The 21,207-nt window shown below is 40.5% G+C and overlaps 1 pseudogene; it reads left to right on the forward strand.

Moving 5' to 3' along the window:
• LOC148149255 (centrosome-associated protein 350-like) overlaps nt 1–21,207 on the forward strand; it is a 1,171,865-nt pseudogene that overhangs the window by 20,568 nt on the left and 1,130,090 nt on the right.

The following is a 21,207-nucleotide window of genomic DNA, read 5'->3' on the forward strand; positions in this document are numbered from 1 at the left end:
TTTCTCACACTTCTTGATACCATACTTCGCCAAAAGCTCCCTGAATGTCGGCCCAATTATTGGATGTAATGAGGATTGGAGCTGAATGGCCCTGACAGAAGCCAAACTGGGCATCAGTCAGCATTTTATTGGGGAATGTATTTCTTCATTGCATTGATAATGACGATCAACCATTTTGCTGAAGATTAAGCATAGACAGATGGAGCAACGTTTGAATAGTTTGGACATTCCTCCATTTTGAGGGCAGGATTTACCTGGGTAAATTTACACATTGTTAGTAGTTGTCAGTGTTGTTGCTGCATTTAAACAGACTGCCAAGGGACATGACTCGTTCTGGAGCACAAACCATCAATCGTATAGTTAATATGTTTTCAAGCCTTATTGCTATTGCTGTGTCCTCTTATCCCTTCATAAGTATCAGAGAAGGATGGAGTTAAGTTGGTTATTTTCCCCATTGGTTTTGTTACTAACTGCTGCAGACCAAGTCTACCAAATTTACCCTTTAGGATTTCACCAACCTGGCCATTAGTGCTGCTATGAATGTATGTTTGGTGATGAAAATTGAAGTCATGTACTTAGAGTACATTCTGAGCCCTTGCCACCCTCACTACTTCCTCAAAGTGGTGTTCAACATGGAATACTGATTCACCAGTTAGGGGGTGATGGTAATCAGCAGGAGGTTGTCCATGGTTGACCTGATGCCCTCAGACTTTATGGAATCTGAAGTCAATATTGAAGTATCCCAGAGCAACTCACTCCCAATTGTATGATACTGCCGCTACCTCTGCTGAGTCTGTCCTGCTAAGGAGGAGTGTGCAACGTTGGCTATAAATTGGGTGTGACTATGTCAGGCTGAAACTTGAGTGTTCTGTGGGGCAATTAGACACAATCCCTGAATATGAGGAAGGAGAACTTTGCAGAGTCGTCTGGGCTGGAGAAATTGCTGTTATTTCTGGTTCCTTGATTGTTATCACATTGTGTGTTTGGTTTTATTATTTACCTTCCCCAGCAGTTTATGGAAGAACTAGGTGGCTTACTTGAGTGCTTCTCCTTCATCAAGTGGTTGTCAAGCACAATCATAAGACACAGGATCTTATGATCCTGGTCCACAGCTACCTGATGAAGGAGCAGCACTCTGAAAGCTAGTACTTCCAAATAAACCTGTTGGACTATAACCTGGTGTTGTATGTTTTTTAACTCTGTAGAATTTCAGCAATGTTTGGAGAGGAGTATCTTTTGGTTGTAGTGTACTAATGGTGTTTCGCCTCTGGTTTTCTTCAGTTTCTTCCTGTCAACTGATGTAAATTTCAGTCTCAGCAGTCTACTGGTTTCCTCATTCTGTTGCAGTATTTAGAGTTCTCAGACATGTGCAGTTTTGGCGAGGTTTCACTTAACAGCCAGTCATCCCGATAAGATGGGCCACCTTTTTGAACAGCAGTTGCCCTTGTAATGGTGGTAGGTGATTTGGGATTAAATAGAGCTACCAGTGATGAAGGAGCAAGTCAGAGAGGTGGAGGTGATGTGCCTAAGGTGCTGACTCATTTGTAGTGTCAGAAGTATCTTTGAAGTTTTCAAGTTGGCAGGGTTAGTGTTTGAAAATGTCAGACTGTATCTGAACCCAGAAGTGTCGAGAAAATGAAATGTGCCGTCATAACCTTTTTAATGTAGAAAGATGATTATTCCTGTAAGGTGTTGACCCTGACCTCAATTTCTTTTTCTTGGAATGGAAATTTATTTTCTCAATTTTCTTCCCTGTTCTCCCTATTCTGAGTGAGAATTTGGCCAAGTAATCACTTTTTATTTCTGAGCCTTTATCATGTGTTGCCGGGCAAATTAGAGAAGGAATCACAGGGCTGATCGATCTCACATGAGTGCAATTGGCAAAGGGGAATCACTGGATGGATTTTCTTCCCTTTTCTGCCTAAGTTGAAGCCATTCCCTCCAGCTTGGAGATTGATCACTTCCAGAACACTTCAGCTCGTGGTGTGCAACAATGTCACAGTGTTGTGTGCAACCGTATAACAGGGCCTGTGTCTGTTGTCTAGTATTGATCTGTGCAACTTCAGAAAAGAAAAGAAAACTTGTTTTAAATGGCACCGTTTACAATCATGGAACATTCTTTATGTGGCTTACAGCCAGTGAACACTTTGTAGTTTATGAAATAGCAAATGCAAAATACAATTTGAGCATGTTCGGTTCATCAAAACAGCAAATTGTTGAATAGGATAATCTGTTGAAAATAAATATTGGCCAGAATGCTGAGGTCTTCTGCATCCGTCTCCTCTGAAGGACACCATCTGCAACATAGTGCAGTACTCCCTCAGTACTGGACAGGTCATTCTGCTATAACATGCATTTCATTAACACAAATTTGCTATAACATGATTGACAAATTGGGGACACTGTTTCTAAGGAACGAACTCTGAAAACGTGTGTTGGCTGTAACCCGATTACATCGCGAAGACTTTAAATGCTGTTTCTAAAATGTGATTTTCCGATATCATGGGGGTTGGACAGCAAAGCAACCATTGTGTTATGGAAGAACTACCTGGAGTGAAATGTCTGCCTGAGAGATCTGCTCAAATCTCTGGTGGGATTTGAACCCACAATCTACTGTCTCAGGCTACACAACTGCTGTCTGGTCAGTGACGGCCCTTTCTTGCTCTTAAAATAAGTGGCAGAGTTGTGATGAAATATCCTTTCGGTGTAGTCTGCACATTATATGATATTTCTCCCATTCTGATCCTCTTTATTTGTCTAAATCAATTCCGAACCAGCTAATTTCCTGAATTTTCATCCCTTCCACACATTCCCATGTCAATAAATTTTATTCATTGCCCTGAAGACCTCAATTGATAGAGAACAGCAAAAGATCAAGCAGATTTTCAGACTTTATTGTTTAAAAATTAAACTTCTTTGATTTATAGGATATTTGATTAATCTACATGCAGAGGAGCCTTGATTATCTGGCATTCGATTATCTGAATTTCGGATCATCCGAAGTAGATTGTAAGATCCCGATGCTTGGCTAAACTGTATTACCCAGCATTCAATTATCCAAACAAAACACTCTGCCCATGTCGCTCGGGTAATCAAGGTTCCTCTGTAAATTGTTCCATTGTTTCAATGTTGTGCTTCCTTGTGAATCTACATTATTATCTGAAAAGCACATTGCTGCTCTGGCTCGTGTTTAATTGTTTGCAGTGAACAGTACGTTCACGACAACATTAAGTGTCCCAAACTAATAGTCATCAAAGTGATTTACCTTTCTCCCTCAGTTATTTTTTAAAAACTGGAACTTTCATTAAACCTTCAGAGTAGTCACAGCATATAACCGTGTGTCAGCTGCTTTCTAGTTCCTGATGAGAAACATTTCTGCCATGACACAAGCCAACCTCTGAGCTTACAGTCACTTTCAAATAAATGTTTGTTCGAACCATTCTTTGTTTCTGTATCAAAGGCATTAGCTATAACAGGCAATAATATTGGAAGAGCTCATTTATCCACCATTTTCCAAGGGTGGGTAATGGAGGCATATAAGGGACATTGACCTGCCAGACACAAACTGGGCATTTGTGTCTGAGCATAAGTTGGACTTTCTCTGCAGATTGCAGCTGCAGTAACATATCCCTATTGTGACCTTTTACCACCTGCTGTAGTTGCTTTATCAAACTCCCTGTTCAGTTATGAATATTTCACGTTCGGAAAAGATTTCTGTGCTGTGGATCTCTGTGACTATTGGACTCTTTGTGACACTCTGTGACAATCTATTTCTCTCTGTGACTCTCTGTGACTCTGTCTCAATCATAATGAGAAATGCCACAATGTATTTATTGCACATTTCTGATAAATAATTTGTCTTGTGGAAAGGGAACATGCATTTAGCGTGAAGTGAACTGGTAGAGTTGTGAAAAGAGGTCTGTCATGTAAGAAAAAAATGTCAGTCATGGTTTAATTTTACTAACGTCAGTAAATGACTATTAACCATTAATTTACATAAATGGAACATTTACATTGTGAGAAGGAAAAGAGACTAGATAATGTAGGGACCAGGAAATGGGACTTGGCCAGATTAGCAGTTGTTTACTGAATGGTAGAGTCTCAGAAAAACAACCAAATATTTGCAGGGGCAAATATTTGGCCAAAGGACTGTTATAAAGAAAGAAATATTTCCATCTAAATAATGAGTGTTGTGGTTACGGGACATCTCAAAATGGCTCTCTGCCAATGAAGTACTTTTTGAATTCTGGTCATTGGTTCAAGGGAGGTATTATGACGTCGTAGCTCCAATTGTTCTGGCATAATAGCGACTTGATGATCACGATAATCTGGATAATCAGATTCCTCACAAAAACTTGGTTGAATATACAACACAAAAACCAAAAGAGCTGCTGGAAATCTGAAACAAAAACAGAAATTGCTAGAAAGGCTGAGCAGGTCTGGCAGCATCTTTGGACAGAAATCAGTTAACATTTCTGGTTCAGTGATCTTTGTTGTTATGGGACATCTCAAAATGGCTCTCTGCGAATGAGGTATTTTTTGAATTCTGGTCATTGTTCCAAGGTAGGTATTACGATGTCATGGCTCCAATTGTTATGGCATAATAGCCAGGGGAACAAGGACTTGGACTTCTGTTGATGGTTACTGACATTATTTGATTTTGGTTCTGGTGTATACACACACAGATGCTCCTAGTTTGAACCTACTACTTACTACTAGTACATTCCTCACTGAAGCTACATTACCTCTCAGGACTGGAGAACATCCCACATTTGAGTTTCTGATTGCAAGCTTGTAATGTAATCTAATCTGAATCTGAAAATCTGTGTTGTTGATTATCTTTGCTTTGTTTTTGTTTTAGGTGAGCTGACAAATTGTGGAGTAGAACATCTAACAAGTCAGCCCGACTAAATCAGAGACTGATAAAGAGTCGAAGTACGAAGCAAGGTATAGTGGTGCTGATTTGCAAACTACTCCAGTTAGTTGTAGTGCCTTCAATCATTGTTGTGGTGACTACTGGGTCTAGCCATCAATACTGTGTGGCAGATTAGAGATCATTTGATCCTGTGGCCAAAGAACTGTTATAAAGAAAGAAATATTTACATTTAAATGGTGACTTTTGTGGTTGTGGGACATCTCAAAATGGCTCTCTGCCAATGAAGTATTTTTTGAATTCAGGTCATTGTTACAAGGGATGTATTATGATGTCGTGGCTCTGATTGTTATGACCTAATAGCCAGTTGGTGTTGGTACTGGATAATCAGATCCCCAGCAAAACCTTGATTGAATATACCACACAAAAAAACAAAAGAACTGCTGGAAATCTGAAACAAAAAAAAAGAAATTGCTGGAAAGGCTCAGCAGGTCTGGCAGCCTCTGTGGAGAAAAATCCGTTAGCATTTCTGGTCCAGTGATCTTTGTTGTTATGGGACATCTCAAAATGGCTCTCTGCAAATGAGGTATTTTTTGAATTCTGGTCATCGTTCCAAGGGAGTATTATGATGTCGTGTGTCGTGGCTCCAATTGTTATGGAATAAAAGCCGGGAGAACATGGGCTTGGGCTTCTGTTGATGCTTACTGATATTATTTGATTTTGGTTCTGGTGTACACACACAGATGCTCCTAGTTTGATCTTACTACTTAATTCTTTCACATTCCTCACTGAAGCGACATTATCTCTCAGGACTGGAGAACGTCCCACACTGGTGAAGGATTTGTTTGTGCTGTAAGGCTCAACGTTGGTATACAAACCAGATTTCAATTGTTTATACAAAATGTTGTATTTCATTATCATTAAATAATGTCGACTTAATATTTCTGTTTTTGACCAAATTGAAAATCCAAATCCAAAATAAGTATTTGAGTTTCCGATTGCAAACTTGTAATGTAATCTAATCTGAATCTGAAAATCAGTGTTGTTGATTGTCTTTGCTTTGCTTTTGTTTTAGGTGAGCTGACAAGTTGTGGAGTGAAACATCTAATAAGTCAGCCCTACTAAATCAGAGTCTGATAAAGAGTCGAAGCAAGGTATAGTGGTGCTGATTTGCAAACTACTCCAGTTAGTTGTCGTGCCTTCAATCATTGTTGTGGTGACTACTGGGTCTAGTCATCAATACTGTGTGGCAGATTAGAGATCATTTGATCCTATGGCCAAAGGTCTGTTATAAAGAAAGAAATATTTACATTTAAATGGTGACTTTTGTGGTTATGGGACATCTCAAAATGGCTCTTTGCCAATGAAGTATTTTTTGAATTCTGGTCATTGTTTCAAGGAAGGTATTACGGTGTCATCACTCCAACTGTTATGACATAATAGCTAGTTGATGTTACTACTGGATAATCAGATCACCAGCAAAAACTTGGTTGAATGTACAGCATAAAAACCAAAAGAACTTTGGAAATCTGAAACAAAAACAGAAATTGCTGGAAAAGCTCAGAACGTCTAGAAGCATCTTTGGAGAGAAATTCGTTAACACTTCTGGTTCAGTGATCCTTCCTCTGAACACTGAAACATCAACTCTCATTTCTCTCCATGTTGTGAGGAAGAGTCACTGAACCCGAAATGTTAATTGATTTCTCTCTACAGATGCTGCTACTGAGCTTTTCCCGCCATGTCTGTCTTTGAAGACACAGTAAATGTTTTATTAACCAGCACCAATGGGACCAGGAGTGCTGGTTGATCAAATATTCCAGTAGCCAACAAACTGACACAGTCAATGCAAAAACACATGCTAAGTATTAGAAACGTAATGCAGGGGTATACACATTACTTTATTTATAGTATAACTCACTGAAACAAGCATGCACATTTGCCTTAAATAAAACTTAATGGCAGAGTGCCTTCTCACTTGCAGCCTCAACTCACTACTCTGACACCACGAAAATGCAGTAACCTTCGGATATTTCAGGTGAATAATTTTTGTTGGTTTATCAAGAGCGACAGTTCATAAAGTGCCAGTTAAAATAAAGTTTGCTGACCCATGATTGTTTTTGGCTATCTGGTTGAATTACTAGCGCATGTTGCAGTTCACCATCTACATTGCACAATTCAGTAGTGTGATGGAATACTTTCAACTTGCCTGGATGAGTGCAGGTCTACTCGTACCGAAGATGCTTGACAATATTTGGGACAAAACAGCCCAGGGCTAACACCACATGCACAAACCTTCACTTCCTCCAACTTCAACAATCAGCACCAATCTGTACCATTTACATAATATACTTACAGAAGTTCTCTGAGGCTGACAGGGTGGCACTTTCCAAATCCATTGGCACCTTGAAGGACAAAGGCAGCAGATACATAAGAGCACCAACACCAGCAAGTTGCTATCCAAGCTGCATCCTGTTCCTGATCAGAAATATATCAACGCTTCTTCAGTATTGTTGGTTGGAAATCCTGCAACTCTCTCCCTAATGGCATTGTGGGTTGACCTGCAATAAATGGACTGCAGGGCTTCAAATATGTGGTTCACCATATCTTCTCCATGGCATCCAGGGATGGGCAATAGATGCTGGCTCAACCAGAGAGACACTCATCGTGAATAAATCAGTTTATTTCTATTATACAGGAAAATTCCAAAGCTGGACACATGGTAGAGTCATAGAGGTGTACAGCGCACGAAAGGATTCTGGCTCAAGTCTTCGCTGGTCAAAAGCAGCCACCTGACTATTTTGATCCAATTTTCCAGCACCTGGTCCATTGCCTTGTGTACTTTGATATCTCAGTTGTACATCTAATTAAATGTCACAAGGGTTTCTGCTTCTAACACTCTTACACCACTCCCTGATTAAAAACACTTCTCCTATTCCTTTTTAACTTAAATCCATGCCTCCTGATATTGATCACTTCTCCCAAGGGAGAAGGTTTTTTTCCCGTCTACCCTGTTTACGCCCCTCATAATTTTATACATCTTGATCATGTTCTCACTCCATCTCCTCTGCTGTGAGGAATCTGTTAATGAAAGAAATTAGGGAAATTAGTATCTGAAGTTAATATCAGTCTTGAGGTTATTGTGCAAAGATGAGTGGCAGGTCAGATGATTGGTCAGAATATAAAGATAGCAGGTAATAACTAAAAGGTTAATTAGGATGAAAAAAATTAATATGGGAGGAGAGAGTCAGGCATGCAAAATGGACAGAGTAGCTGGGATGAAGCTATTTCCGCTTGTGAAATAAACAGCGATGGGAGGACATAGATTGACATATTGTGCCAATGAAGCAAGAGTGGTGTGAGGAACAAAATATATTTTTCATACAGCGAGTTGTTCGGATATGGAATACACTGCATAGAAGTGTGGAGCAGAAAGGTTCAGTTAAGTCATTCAATAAGGCATTGGGTTTTTTTTGGATAGTAATGGTGTGCAGCAATAAAGGAAAAAAGCAGATGTTTGTCAGACACTAAAGCTGGTGAAGGCATGATGGGCTGAATGACCTCTTCCTGCACTGTGAAGTAAAATGAGGTGCTGGTCCTGCAGAAAGTGAGAATGGAGATTAAATAGGAGAGAACAAGGGAATGGTAGAGGATTCAAAGAGACATTCCTGGACTAACTGTCAATCAGGTAGTGGAAAGGAGCAGTGGACTTGGTGAAATTACAATCATGAGGGAAACTGATGGAACTCTGCTCTGCCAATGGGGGTGGGTTCATTGAATTTTTTTTACAGAGGTGGTTTATGTTTGCCATGGGAATTGAAGGTAATTGGAGTTCGAATTGGAAACAGAGCAGCCGTGATTATATTGAATGGTGGAGCAGATTTGAGGGTTGCTTCTCCTATTTCATTTGCTTAGAAAGATACAGAGAATGTAAACATTATTAAAAGAAGGCAAGTAATTGACGTTTTTCGTCTTGTACTTATTGGGATTAGCTTACCAAAAAATACTAGAATAGTTTTACTCAAGAAACATGATTATGTTGATAAAATGCTGTGCTCACTGATGATTCTAACTTTTTCTGTACAACTTGCCATTACGTGACCAAAGAGCTACAGTAGAGGGCAAGTTGCACACAACTGAGACAACTCCTGAGCTTGTGGAGATCTGGTGGCTCTCACTGTCTTGTTCTCAGACCCAACTGTTTATTTACCGAGAGCCAATCACCTCACTGTTGGCAGGCAGAAGACCCTTGTCATCGATGGGTACTAGTCTGCATACTAATCTTGTTGCTAACCGGATCTTCCCTTGTACACAGACCTTGGCAGCAGCTTATCTATAAACCTTTCAATATTGCTTGAATCAGCAACTGTGTAAACAGAGCTTAGAATAAGTGTCAGGTAACTTGCTTTCAAAACTTCAGCACTCCATAGTTTTTAAACAGTTTTCTCACTTCAATCCATAATCAAAAATACAGAAAATTGAAACGATCTGGTCTTTACATAGTTTATTTACCAATGTACCACTCCAGGGAAAAAGTGAGGACTGCAGATGCTGGAGACCTGAGTCGAGTGTGTGGTGCTGGAAAAGCACAGCAGGTCGGGCAGCATCCAAGAAGCAGGAGAATGAACATTTCAGGCATAAGCCCTTCATCAGGAATGAGGGCTTATGATGAAGGGCTTATGTCCAAAAGGTCGATTCTCCTGCTTCACGGATGCTGCCTGACCTAAGAATGTCCCTTTTTAATTTGATAAAAAGCCACATTAAAGGTTATGACTGAAAGTAATACCTAATCTTACAAGAGTTTAACATGTTACCATAAATAGGAGATTGGCTGGGAAACAGGAAGAGAGTCGGCATAAGTTGGTCTTTTTGAGGTTGGCAGAATGTATCAAGTGGTGTGCCAAAGGGCTCGGTGCTGCGTCTCAACTGCTCACAATTTATAAAATTACTTGGATGAAGGGATGGAAGATAAGTTGCCAAATTTACTGACAACACAAGGAGAAAAGTAGGCTGTGAAGCAAACATGGGGTTGCAAAAAAGTTACCAGTAGTTTAAGTGAGTGGGCAAAGATCTGACTTAGTTGAAATGTGGGAAAAGTGAATTTTTTTCACTTTGGCAAGAAGGATACAAAAGTATATTATCTAATTGGTGGGAGATTGCTGAGCTGTGAAAGAGGGGGATGTGAATGTCCTGGTGCATGATTTTCAAAAGGCTCAAATGCAGTTATAGCAAAAAATTGGGAAAGCTGATAGAATGTTTTAATTTATTGCAAAGGGACTCGAACACAAGGGAGGTTATGCCTCAGTTGTACAGGCCATTGGTGGGATCCCATCTGAAGTGCTGTGTATAGTATTGGTCACCTTATTTAAGGAAGGATGTAAATGTGTTGAAAGCAGTTCAGAGAAGATTTAGCAGCCCTGCAGTGGAGGGTTGCCTTATGAAGAAAGGTTGCATAGATTGGGCTTGTCTTGCTGGAGGTTAGGAAAATAAAAAGTGACTTGAGAGGCTTTGATAGGATGGATGTAGAGAGGATCCTTCCACTTAATCGAGGCATCTAGAACTGTTTAAAAGTGAGAGGTTGCTGGTTTAAAATGGAAAGATTGGCTCCATATTTTTGAGGGTCATAAGTCTTTGGAGCTCACTTCCTGAAAAAGCAGTGGAAGCAGAGCCCTTGAATATTTTCAAGTCCATGGAGGATGCATTCTTGTAAAGAGGGAATAAAAGGTTATCAGGAATAGGAGGGAATGTGTATTTGGGTTACATTCATGATCGCCATGGTCTTGTTAAACCGTGGAGTAGGCTCAAAGGACCGAATGGCTGATTCTTCTTTGTGTGCAGTTTCCACATGCTGACTTCTTTCATTCCATGCTGTACATTTCTACACATTCTATCTTCTGCATCATAGCCCTGCTTGCTTATCACTCTCTTGTTATTTATCTTCATTCTCTGCCTTAACCCAGTCCTTCAGCTGCAAAATTCCTATGTACAGATTTGTTTGTGGCTCCTGTTTACTTTTCCAACTCTTTTCTGCCCTGGCCCCCTCCATATCTCAGGTCATTCTGTCCGCTGAACATTTTAGCTCCATACGTCCCAGTCTCACCCTAACATTTCCTGCTTCTTAACTTCCAAAATCCCTCAAAATATATATTTGACACCCTGCATGTTTTCTAGTTCCCCTTTGATTCCTGCCTGGGTCTATCCTAAGAGTTTTTACTGCAGGAAACAGACTATTTTAACTTGCATTGTGTTTGATTCATTATTTTTCTTTCATCCCAAGTTGCGGCACATAGAAAACAGGCTTGAAGCTATACCCACCACTACTGCAGTGACAGACACAGTGATGGATACGAGGGAAGCTTTGAGCAGTGCTACTCGAAAAATTAGCAGACTGGGTAAGTGGAAGGAATACAAAATAGTTGTTCATGGCAATTAGATCAACAGTTACTCTTGACCTCATGCTGGCCATTATTGATCAGATAAAAGTAATAACCCTGGTGAAATTAAGTTAAATGGTCGAGGGTCATGCACTGACATTTTGCAGTGTTTTGAAAGCATTTGCAACAGAAACTGAGGCTATGGAATCTTTTCCTTCTCTCTAATTTATGGAGCTTCTTTAGTAAGACTTAGCAGGCAAAGTCAACCCTCCATCCCCTTCCTGAAGTGGTCATCTCCCGCTCCCATCTGTGTCAACACCTGTTGCCCATTGCAGATTCCCCCAAATGTCTGGTTTATCACTTTGTGCTGGTCCACAGAATTTGAGGAGGTGGACAAGAATTAAATTACCATCTATCTCTTCTATATTCTGACAGCAACAATTTGAGAGAAACTTGTGCTTACTAACCAATCCCATTGATTGTGATAATGGAATGCATGCTCCTTTTTTACTTCTGAAACTTTGTTTCTATTTCTATCAGATGGAAGGTATCTGGAGAATTCTATACCCAGTGCTACATCTGTCAAATCCAGTAGTCGCAGAAAATCACGGAAGGTCAACACCTCCCGCAGCCCCTTGCGATCTACCACTCTGGAAAGTAACATTATGAAGAGCAGTCAAGTTGAATTCAGAGATCCACTAACTGCAGATAGGTATGACCAGACGTATGTACTTTCTGTCGGTCACTTTCTGTTATCAATTCCTTCAGTTGTGCATATATTAGAAACAACCAATACCTGCTTGACAGTTTATAGTTGCACTCTCCTGACACTCAATGCACGACAGAGTGAACAGTGGCAGGATAGATACATAGAGGATCCCAGACTTCAGAATGCTTGTTCTTTCACACGTAATCTCATCCGAGAGTGTAATTTTAAAGATCTTGCATGCAAACATTTTCTGTACTTATGACTTTTTACAGTGTGTTCCAACTTGTGTCCAAATTGGACTTGCAGAAGCACTCTGGAACAGAAACCATTCGTAAACTGGGGTCTGCCAGTAGCCTGAGGCAGTTTCCATTAGAAACATGGGCACAATTTCCAATATGGAATAACAATAATAGAATGTGTTTACAAGAATCCTTTGCCATGTAGCCCACCTTAGTTGGTTCTATTTGGTTTTTATTCAATGCTCACTGCTCTGTGAACCAACTATTAATGGAGATACGTTAGTGAAGCTCAGTCTTGTGCAGTATTTAGATCATCATCAGTTCATCAGAGCCATTAAGCTTTTATAAATAGGGACTGGAGTACAAAAATGAATGATGTTAAACCATCACAAATCACTGGTTAAGCTACAGTTAGAATGTTGTCCCCAGTATTGGGAACCCTAATTCAGGAAGGACTTCAAGGCTGTGCACAGGAACCAGAAAGTGTTAACTTGACATTCGTTGATTATAGTAATCAAGAGAGATTCGATAAATTGCTGATCAGTTTGATTGAACAGTGGTTCAGAGGAGACCTCAAAACTGGTCAGGACTTTGGAAGAACTGCTTCTACTGGTGGAAGAGACAGTAAGTAGAGGGAAAATACAAGGTGAAGTTATGGAAGTCACCAAATTAATAAAGTTACAGACTGTCATTGGCATCAAGTTTCATTTCAAGGGGAGGTGATAGCTGAGTGGTATTAGTGCTTCGCAAATAATCCAGATATTCAGCATATTTTAGGAAGCCGACACTGGATAGTCCAACATATGTTGAGCTGGGGTGAATTCTCCTTGACGCTTATAGAAATTGGGTTGTTGGGGTTTTTTGGACTTCATCGAGGGCAAGTAGTCATCAGTGAGCATTTGCTTTATGTAGTGCATGTGATTTTGGAAAGTCTTCAGCTCTTGTATAATTGTGTGCTGTCTGTTGATGTGCATGTGATGTAGTTGTCCTTTATTTTTCCTCTGGCATCCCAGAGAGCTACCAACCAGACGGTGGCTAGTGTGATGGTAGTCACTGATGAATCCTCTTGATGACTCAAATGGACTGGTAAACCCGAAGGACCTTTTAGGCCTTGGCGAGTATGTTGCGAAGCTGTTGTCTGGATTGTCAGGTTTGGCAGGTTCATCAGCCTTTAGGCTGCTGTGTCCAGTCAGTACATTGTTGTTTAAATTTAAGAGTGGGAATGGTATTGTAGAAGATTGGCTTTTGGGAATAGTAGAGGGAACATGAGCCCATTAAGTAAGGATGGCTGTTTATCCTCATGAAGGGCTTGTGCCAGAATCATGGACTCTCCTCTTTGGATGCTGCCTGACGTGCTGTGCTTTTCCAGTGCCACACTTTTTGACTGTTTATCCCTAATGCCGACTAAGTCCGACAGATTGTTTAAAGCAGACCTTCAGCAAACAGATACTTGATGGCATGAAATCTGCAGTGTTAAATGGTTTAAGTGAAGTCTCATTTTGGCAGTTGTCAACATTTGTGATTATGTAAATTTTGTGCTTTCAGTGCTCACGGGGAGTCATCAAAGAAAAGCACAAGCTCTCCATCGTTCCATTCCACTGTGAGTTCTATGTCTCAGAGCACTTTTCAGAATGGCGCAGTGATAACATCCAGCGAGGGGAAAAGGCAGCTGCGTGCTACTACCTCCACACCTTCACCTTCTCTAGCCGACGTCTGTGTTATTGCAGCCTGGCCCTCCACATCCTCTGCTGCAGGTTGGAACTCTCGGAATCATGTCTTCTGTAACTGTCATTTGTTTGTCCTAAACATCGCCATGGGAGTAGGTTTTTTCAAATAAAACCCTGAGTAAGTAGACAACCAAGGTGAAGTGAGAGGCATAGTGATGATTGGAAGAAATGATGAGGTGCCACGTGACGTCGAAGCAGGTGCTTTTTCATTCAAGTGGTCGGATCCTGTCTGAGGAACATGAAGCAGAAGTAGGCTATTCAGCCTGTTGAGCCAGCCCCTGTCATTCAGTACGATCATGGCTGATCAGTGCTTCAGTATCGTTTTAGCCACCCTGTTCCCATGACCCCATACACTGTTGGAAATCAAATCTGTCAATTTTTACTTAAAACATACTTGATGACTATGCTTTCACAGCTCTCTGTGGTAGTGAATTCCAAAGGTTCATGACCCTGAAGCAGCAACAGAATTGTCATCAGCTCAGACCTAAGTGACATGCTCTCATTTTTAAGTGGTCCCACCAGTCCGAGACTCCCCAACGGGGGAAATGTTACCTACATCCACCCTTTAAGTATTTCGTAGATTTCAATGAAATCAATTCAAAATGCTGGAGAATGCAGGTCCAGTTTTCCCAATCTCTCCCCATGAGAATGTCCTGGAAACAAGTCTGGTGAACCTTTGTTGCATTCCTGATCATTCACCAGGACCCAAATACAATGATTGGGTTTGGATCTTCTGCACGCTTTGCTATTTGTTGTATCCTGTGAATCTCATGAAAATTTCAATGTCTTGTCCCTTGTCATTTTTTATGCAGTTCCCGAACTTGTTTTGAATCCTGGAGAGGCGTGCAGTTAACCTCATGATCCCAATGAATTATTTAACTAATTGTAAAAATTGTAATTACACTTTTCATTTTGGTTATTGCAGCCTCGATGCTCAGCTCCCCGCCAAGTGTCCAACACCACATGACTGCTCAACACACTTACTTGGATGCTATAGAAGAGTCCATCCGTCAGCTATCGGAGATAGACACGACTCGGGGAGTAGCCCTTGCTCAACAAGAGACTGTGTCGTTTGCTCAGATCCTAAAGGTACGGGTCTATGCCTTGTGCTGTTTCAGGAATGATTTTGTAAAATTGTCTTTAGTGACAATGGCTGCGCTCGTTTTCCAAACCAGGCAATATTCTGAGCAACGTTCTTCAGTTAAATCAGGCAAACAAAGATTTTTCCAAAACTAAAGATTAAATTTACTGACCCTTGTGTTGTGTTGTACCAGGACAATGCCTAATCTTAAATGTGCAGATATTAGCATCGAACCTGCGCATGACTGCACTTTACAAGTTGACTGATAGAAGCAGGGCAAACTTGCCAAGTTTTCAAGAAATTTCAGCTTTATAAAATTTGTGCCATTATGATGAGATTTATGAGAAAATGTTTTTTTTATTTATAAAGTTGCAATCTGAAAATTAATTGATTAAAATCTTGTCATTTGTTACTCTTAAGATTTTGGTGCCTTTGCATTTCAATTGTTACTCTCTCTCTCTGGACACTGCAAATTTAAATACCAGTTTTTCACAGAGCAGAGCAGTTGAATGTAGAGCGATGGTTCCTATTTAATCTTTGTTTGTGTCCAGGCCCAACAGCAGAGACATGAGCACGACATAGCCCTGCTGAAGCTGAAGGCCGAGCAGGAAGCTGCTGCAAGTCAGAGGCAGCTAGAGGAGGCCAGACAGAAAGCTGTACAGGTACTTGAACATGTAACAGGTGTCTGGGAATGCAAGGAATTCAGTGTTGACTGCTTCTCACCGTGCAATAAGAACAAACAAATTATATTTATAAAGTGCCTTTAACATTGAAGTCAAACCTCTCCCCACCCCTGCCCTGTTCCGCTCCACCGGTAAACTGCCCCTCTCACCAAAAGCACATCATGAGGATATCAGGAAGCTCAACATCATCCATTACAAAACATCAGCATGATTTGAATCATGTCCACTACCTTAAGAGCCTATTCCCTCTGTCATCTGTATATGGTAGCAACAAGGTGCACCATCTATAAGATGCTCTGCAATACCTCATTGAATGCTCTTTTGACAGACCTAGAGTCATGACCTATTCTGCCTGGAAGAACAGGGCAGCAAATGCCTGGGAATGCCGCATATAGTTATGACTTTAAAATATATTGCTTTTCCTTTGCTGCCTACAATGGTCTGACATACATTGGGAGTATCTTGCAGCCACATGGATTGCCGTGGTTTAAGAAGATCACTAACTTACACCTTTTAATGCCAGTTGTGGTTGGACAGTCAGTGTCAGGGATATCTACATCCTGAGAATGAATTAAATAATTAATTCCTGCTTTTTCAGTTCTGAATGGTCTGGTTTTTAGTTTTAAGGTTGAATACATCTCCCCATCATGGAAACAATCTCGCAATACCATGACTAAGTTAAATCAAAAAAACCAAAGAACTGCAAATACTGGAAATCAAAAAAACAAAATCACACTATGACGAGGTTACTGTGCTTATATGTGCCATTGGAGGAGAGGGAAAGGCTTAAAAGCTTGATTGTAAAACAGAAGCTGTGTCAGTGAGCTTACGTTGCATGATGAAACATGGATCATAAGTCAATTCCACATTGCATTTTAATAGTGCTTTGTCTCTTGATTAAAGTATCTGAATTATCAATTGCTGGACGTGAAAACCTCTCTTTGTGTTCTCAGGCATGTGCAGAAACTCTGCAGCAGTTTGTACAGGTTCGCCAAGAGATGCTGCAAGAGTCCACAACTAAAATGATCACTCAGCAGGTGGAACTTGCAAGGCTGTTGGCTGATACAGCACGTCAGGTTACAGAGGTACTTTCTTCAAGTATACTTGGCAAGATGGCCCTTTCCCCCAGTCATGCTGAAGAGCCAGTACTTTCTGGAGTTTTGAAGGAATTTCTCTCATACAGTTGCTGCATTGAGTTAATTGTCACTACAGTTTGAAATTATTTCATTCCTCTAATGTAGTAAACTGTCAAGGAAGAGCAGGGCAAAGCTTAACAGCATACCATATGATATTAAGAAAGATGACCAACTGCTTGGTCAAAGAAATAGGTGAGATAGAATATTGGAAAGAAAGAAAATGTTACTATTTGAGCTGTGTTAGAACAGAATTGCATAGCTGATGACAATGCAGCTGAAAGCTTCAGTGCTGAGCTGGGGTGGTGAAAATGAAAATGCTAAAATGGGGAACGTAGACACTTCAAAAGTTTCGAGGATTGAAGGAAATTGCAGAGATAGAAAGGAAAAATATGTACGGAAGGACAGGACTTCTTATACTGAAGCTGTTGGCAAGTCATGAATCAGCAAGCACGAGGATCATGGGTAAAAGGGGCTTGGTATGAGGGTGAGGTATGTGGAGCTTTTGAATATGTTGAAGTTGATGAAAGTTCAGTCAAGAGAACATTGAAATAGTCATGTCTGGAAGTGAACAAATAAGTAAACAGCTGAGGGTGCAATTTTGGGTCATGTGATGGAAGAGTTTACTGAAGATAAGAATTCCCATTGGATGAGCTCTGTAGTAGGTTTCCTTTATTCATGGAGGGAATTGCCTTCGTATTCGTGACTGCATAGCTGTGATTGATTGATAAATACCATCGGAATCAGTATATAAACACCCCATTTTCACTCCTTTTCACAACGTCTGAGATCTTTTAGCACATTGTATCATGCTCCCCTTTGGAGAAAAGAAAGCATGAAATGGAGCCTCAAGGAATCGAGCAGGAGTAGGGTATTCGTCCCCTTGAGCTTGCTCCCCCATTCTATCAGATCATGGCTGGGCCAACCCAGGCCTCAACTTGTCTTTTATGCTTGATCCTCATAGCCCTCAACTGCTTAATATTTCAAAAATCTATCTACCCTCTTTTAAAATAATTTGAGATAGAATCATAGAATCCCTACTGTGTGGAAACAGGCCCTTCGGCTTAGCAAGTCCACACCCACCCTCCGAAGTGTAACCCAACCAGACCCATTCCCCTACCCCATTTAGCTGTCACAATTCTTTGGGCGAGAGAATTCCAGCCATTCACTGAGAGAAAAAAAATCTTTACTTTTTTTTAAATGAATGTTCCCTTCTGTAATGTCCCCTGGGTTGAGACTTCACTAGTACGAGAACATCTAGTCAACATCAACCCCTGTCAAGCTCCTCAGAACATTGTTTCCATAAGATAACCCGTTATTTGTCCAAACTCTATTGAATAATGACCTAACCTATTCTTGACAGACCAAGCTTTTCATCCTTGAAGCAACTAAATTAATCTTTTTTTGAGTGGCCTCCAATGCTTGTTTATCGTTTCTTAAATATGAGAACAAAAATTGTATACAGTACTCCAAGTGAGGTCTCAGCAACAGCCATTGTGGTTAACCAATCCTCAGTCCATGCTAATACATGACCCCCAATACCGTGAGCTCCTATCTTGTGCAATTGACTTTTATGTAGCACCTTATCAAATGCATTTTTAAAATCCCAATACAGAACATCATCAGATTCTCCTTTATCAGCTCTACTTGTTATCTCCTCAATGAACTCGAGCAAATTTATCAAATATAATTCCCTTTCACAAAATCCAGTCTACCATGTTTAATGATAAGCTTTTCCAAATGTCCTGCTATTTCTTCCTTTAATAATCAACTCTGCTGTTCTGCCAAAACAGAAATTAAACTAACTTTCCTGATTTCTGTCTCCCTCCCTTCTTGAACAGGTGCATCAATCCACTAGAAGCTCCCTGTATCCACTGATTTGGGAATAATTCAAAAGATGCCTTGAATATCTCTGCAGCCAGTTGCCTTAAAAAATGTTTGATACAGGCCATTAGGTCCTGTCTGCGTTTAATCGTATTAGTTTGTGACAAAGACTGTTGCAGCATTTTTCCTCCCATGAATACCTTGCTTTTTGCTATCTTTGGGATGATAACGGTATTCTCCTCCATGAAAACTAATGTAAAATATTGGTTTAAATTATCTGCTGTTTTCCCTGTACACATTATCAATTCCCGAATCAGAACCTCCAAGGGTTCGAAGCTCACTTTAGCTACTCACTTTTTACATACCTGTAGAAACTTTTGCCGTTGGTTTTTGTTTCTTGTCAATTTAATTTTATGATCAATTTTTTTCCTTTCTCGTCCTCCGCTGTTGTGTCGTTCTTTTCCTGTTGGTACTGTCCTTGACTGCCTTTGTTACCCACGGGTGGTTCACCTTTTTCTTAGAGTTCTCCTTTTTGCCTCAAATAAAATTTTGCTCAGCGTTATGAGAAAAGCCCATCATATCTCAGTGACCGAGCATGTGAATTTTTTTAACACTGGATGCTTCAATTTTAATGACGTTCTCATTGGTTTTTGCTGTTTCAAAGAAGAGCTGAGATCATCTGGAAAGGAGGTGGCAGCTGATTCAGTATTAGTTCCATAATTAATTTGAATACTTGCAAAAAGAAATTATTTGCAATACTGTGAGAGCAGGGGTCTAGCCAAATAGCTATTCCAAAGAGGCGGCACACATGTGATGGGTTGAGTAGGGGCCTCTGATTTCAAAAGCATGATGTGATCCAAGTTGTCTTCTCATCTGTGCTGTGCTAATTCTTTCTGGTTTAGATGACAGAATTGGCATGTGCACAGGTAGCAGCAGGATCTCTGACTGCCACAAACCTACCTCATGGAACAGCTCCTGTGCCAGTGACAGTGCTGTTGGACCAACAGAGGCAGCAGCATTCAGACTTCATGAACCAACTTCGAACCAGAGCTGAACCTGACAGGTAAGGTTTTTCCACTGCACCAACCTGATCAATAATATTTAGCTTCTTGGCTTAATAACCTGAGGTTTGTTGCTTGATGCGATGCACAGTTTTTGATGTTTTTCCTCTTATCTGTGATCAGGAGAGGCAGGGTCAATGCACTCAGTCTTTTAGGAAAAAAGGAGGTGGCTCAGTGGTCAACACTGCTGCCTCACAGCGCCAGGGACCCAGGTGACTCCAGCCTCAGATGACTGTCTGTGTGGAGTTTGCACATTCTCCCGTGTCTGCATGGGTTTCCTCTGAGTGCTCCGGTTTTCTCCCACAATCCCAAGATGTGCAGGTGAGGTAAATTGGCCGTGCTAAATTGCCCATAGTGTTCAGGGATGTGCAGGTTTGGTGCATTAGTCAGGGGTAAATGTTGAGTAATAGTGTTAAGAGATAGGTTTGGTTGAGATACTCTTCAGAGGGTTGGTGTGGATTTGTTGGGCTGAAGGGCCTGTTTCCACACTGTAGGAATTCTATTCTATTCTATGATCAGAGTAATTTTGGGGATCTAACAGTATCCTGGTATTCAGAGGGCACTCTGTTAGTTAAAATAGTATTGTGCACTCTTACCTTCTGCAGCAATTTGAGGTAGACTGCTCTGTACAATTTCTTCAAACATTTTGTTCTGGAACCAATCAGGGACTTGGTAATATGATTGATTAATGAGTTCAAAATTGAAGACCCTTTTGGTAAGATTCAATGCAGCAGAATAGAATTTAGCTTTAGGCGAAGGAATTTGGTTCTTTTACTAGTTTCTAAAGTTAAAGGCAGTCACAAGGGTATAAAGTAATAGTGAGCTAAATGGGAATGGGATGAGAGGTTAGAATGTTAAAGCAGAAGAACATATTCAGTTATTTCATAATTCGCAACAATGTACATTTATTTATAATAGAAATGCACGATGAAAAGATGGCAACAGCGGTGCATAGCTAAAGGAATTGTGGGTGACATCAAATTGAAAGAAAAGATATACAAAACTGCAAAGGTGGTGGTAGGCCAGAAAATTTGAGAATTTCAATCTATCGAAGGATGAACAAAAAACTGCTGGAAGATACTTTGTCCCTTGTGATAGAGACTGTTATAACATCTTACCTCCCATTATATACTTTGCTTATTTCCCAAATTTGGGATGGTAACAGTATCTTCTGGATTTGTAAGATAATTGGGCAAATTATCCCACTAGTTACTCAGCCTAAAACAAAGTGCTCTTGTGATGCTGTGGTCATGTCTCCAACTTTGAGCCAGAGGCCTGGATAAGTCCCATCTGCTCCAGAAGTGTTGATTAGGAAAGAAACATGAGACAAACTTCAGTAATTGAATGTACAATCTTGATGGTCTCTGGAAGTTCCAAACTTCACTGTTTTGTATCCTCACCTGAGGCCTGATCTCAATTAACCCATCTCATTTAAACTGAATTGCCTTTTCTTGTGTTGAATATAATTGAGGTTTGTCCTGTCTGCATGCTCCCTTGTGCAAAATC

This window comes from Chiloscyllium plagiosum, unplaced genomic scaffold (assembly GCF_037043375.1).
Source record: "Chiloscyllium plagiosum isolate Xiang-an unplaced genomic scaffold, Cpla_swu_hap1 HiC_scaffold_9, whole genome shotgun sequence".
Classification (NCBI taxonomy): domain Eukaryota; kingdom Metazoa; phylum Chordata; class Chondrichthyes; order Orectolobiformes; family Hemiscylliidae; genus Chiloscyllium; species Chiloscyllium plagiosum.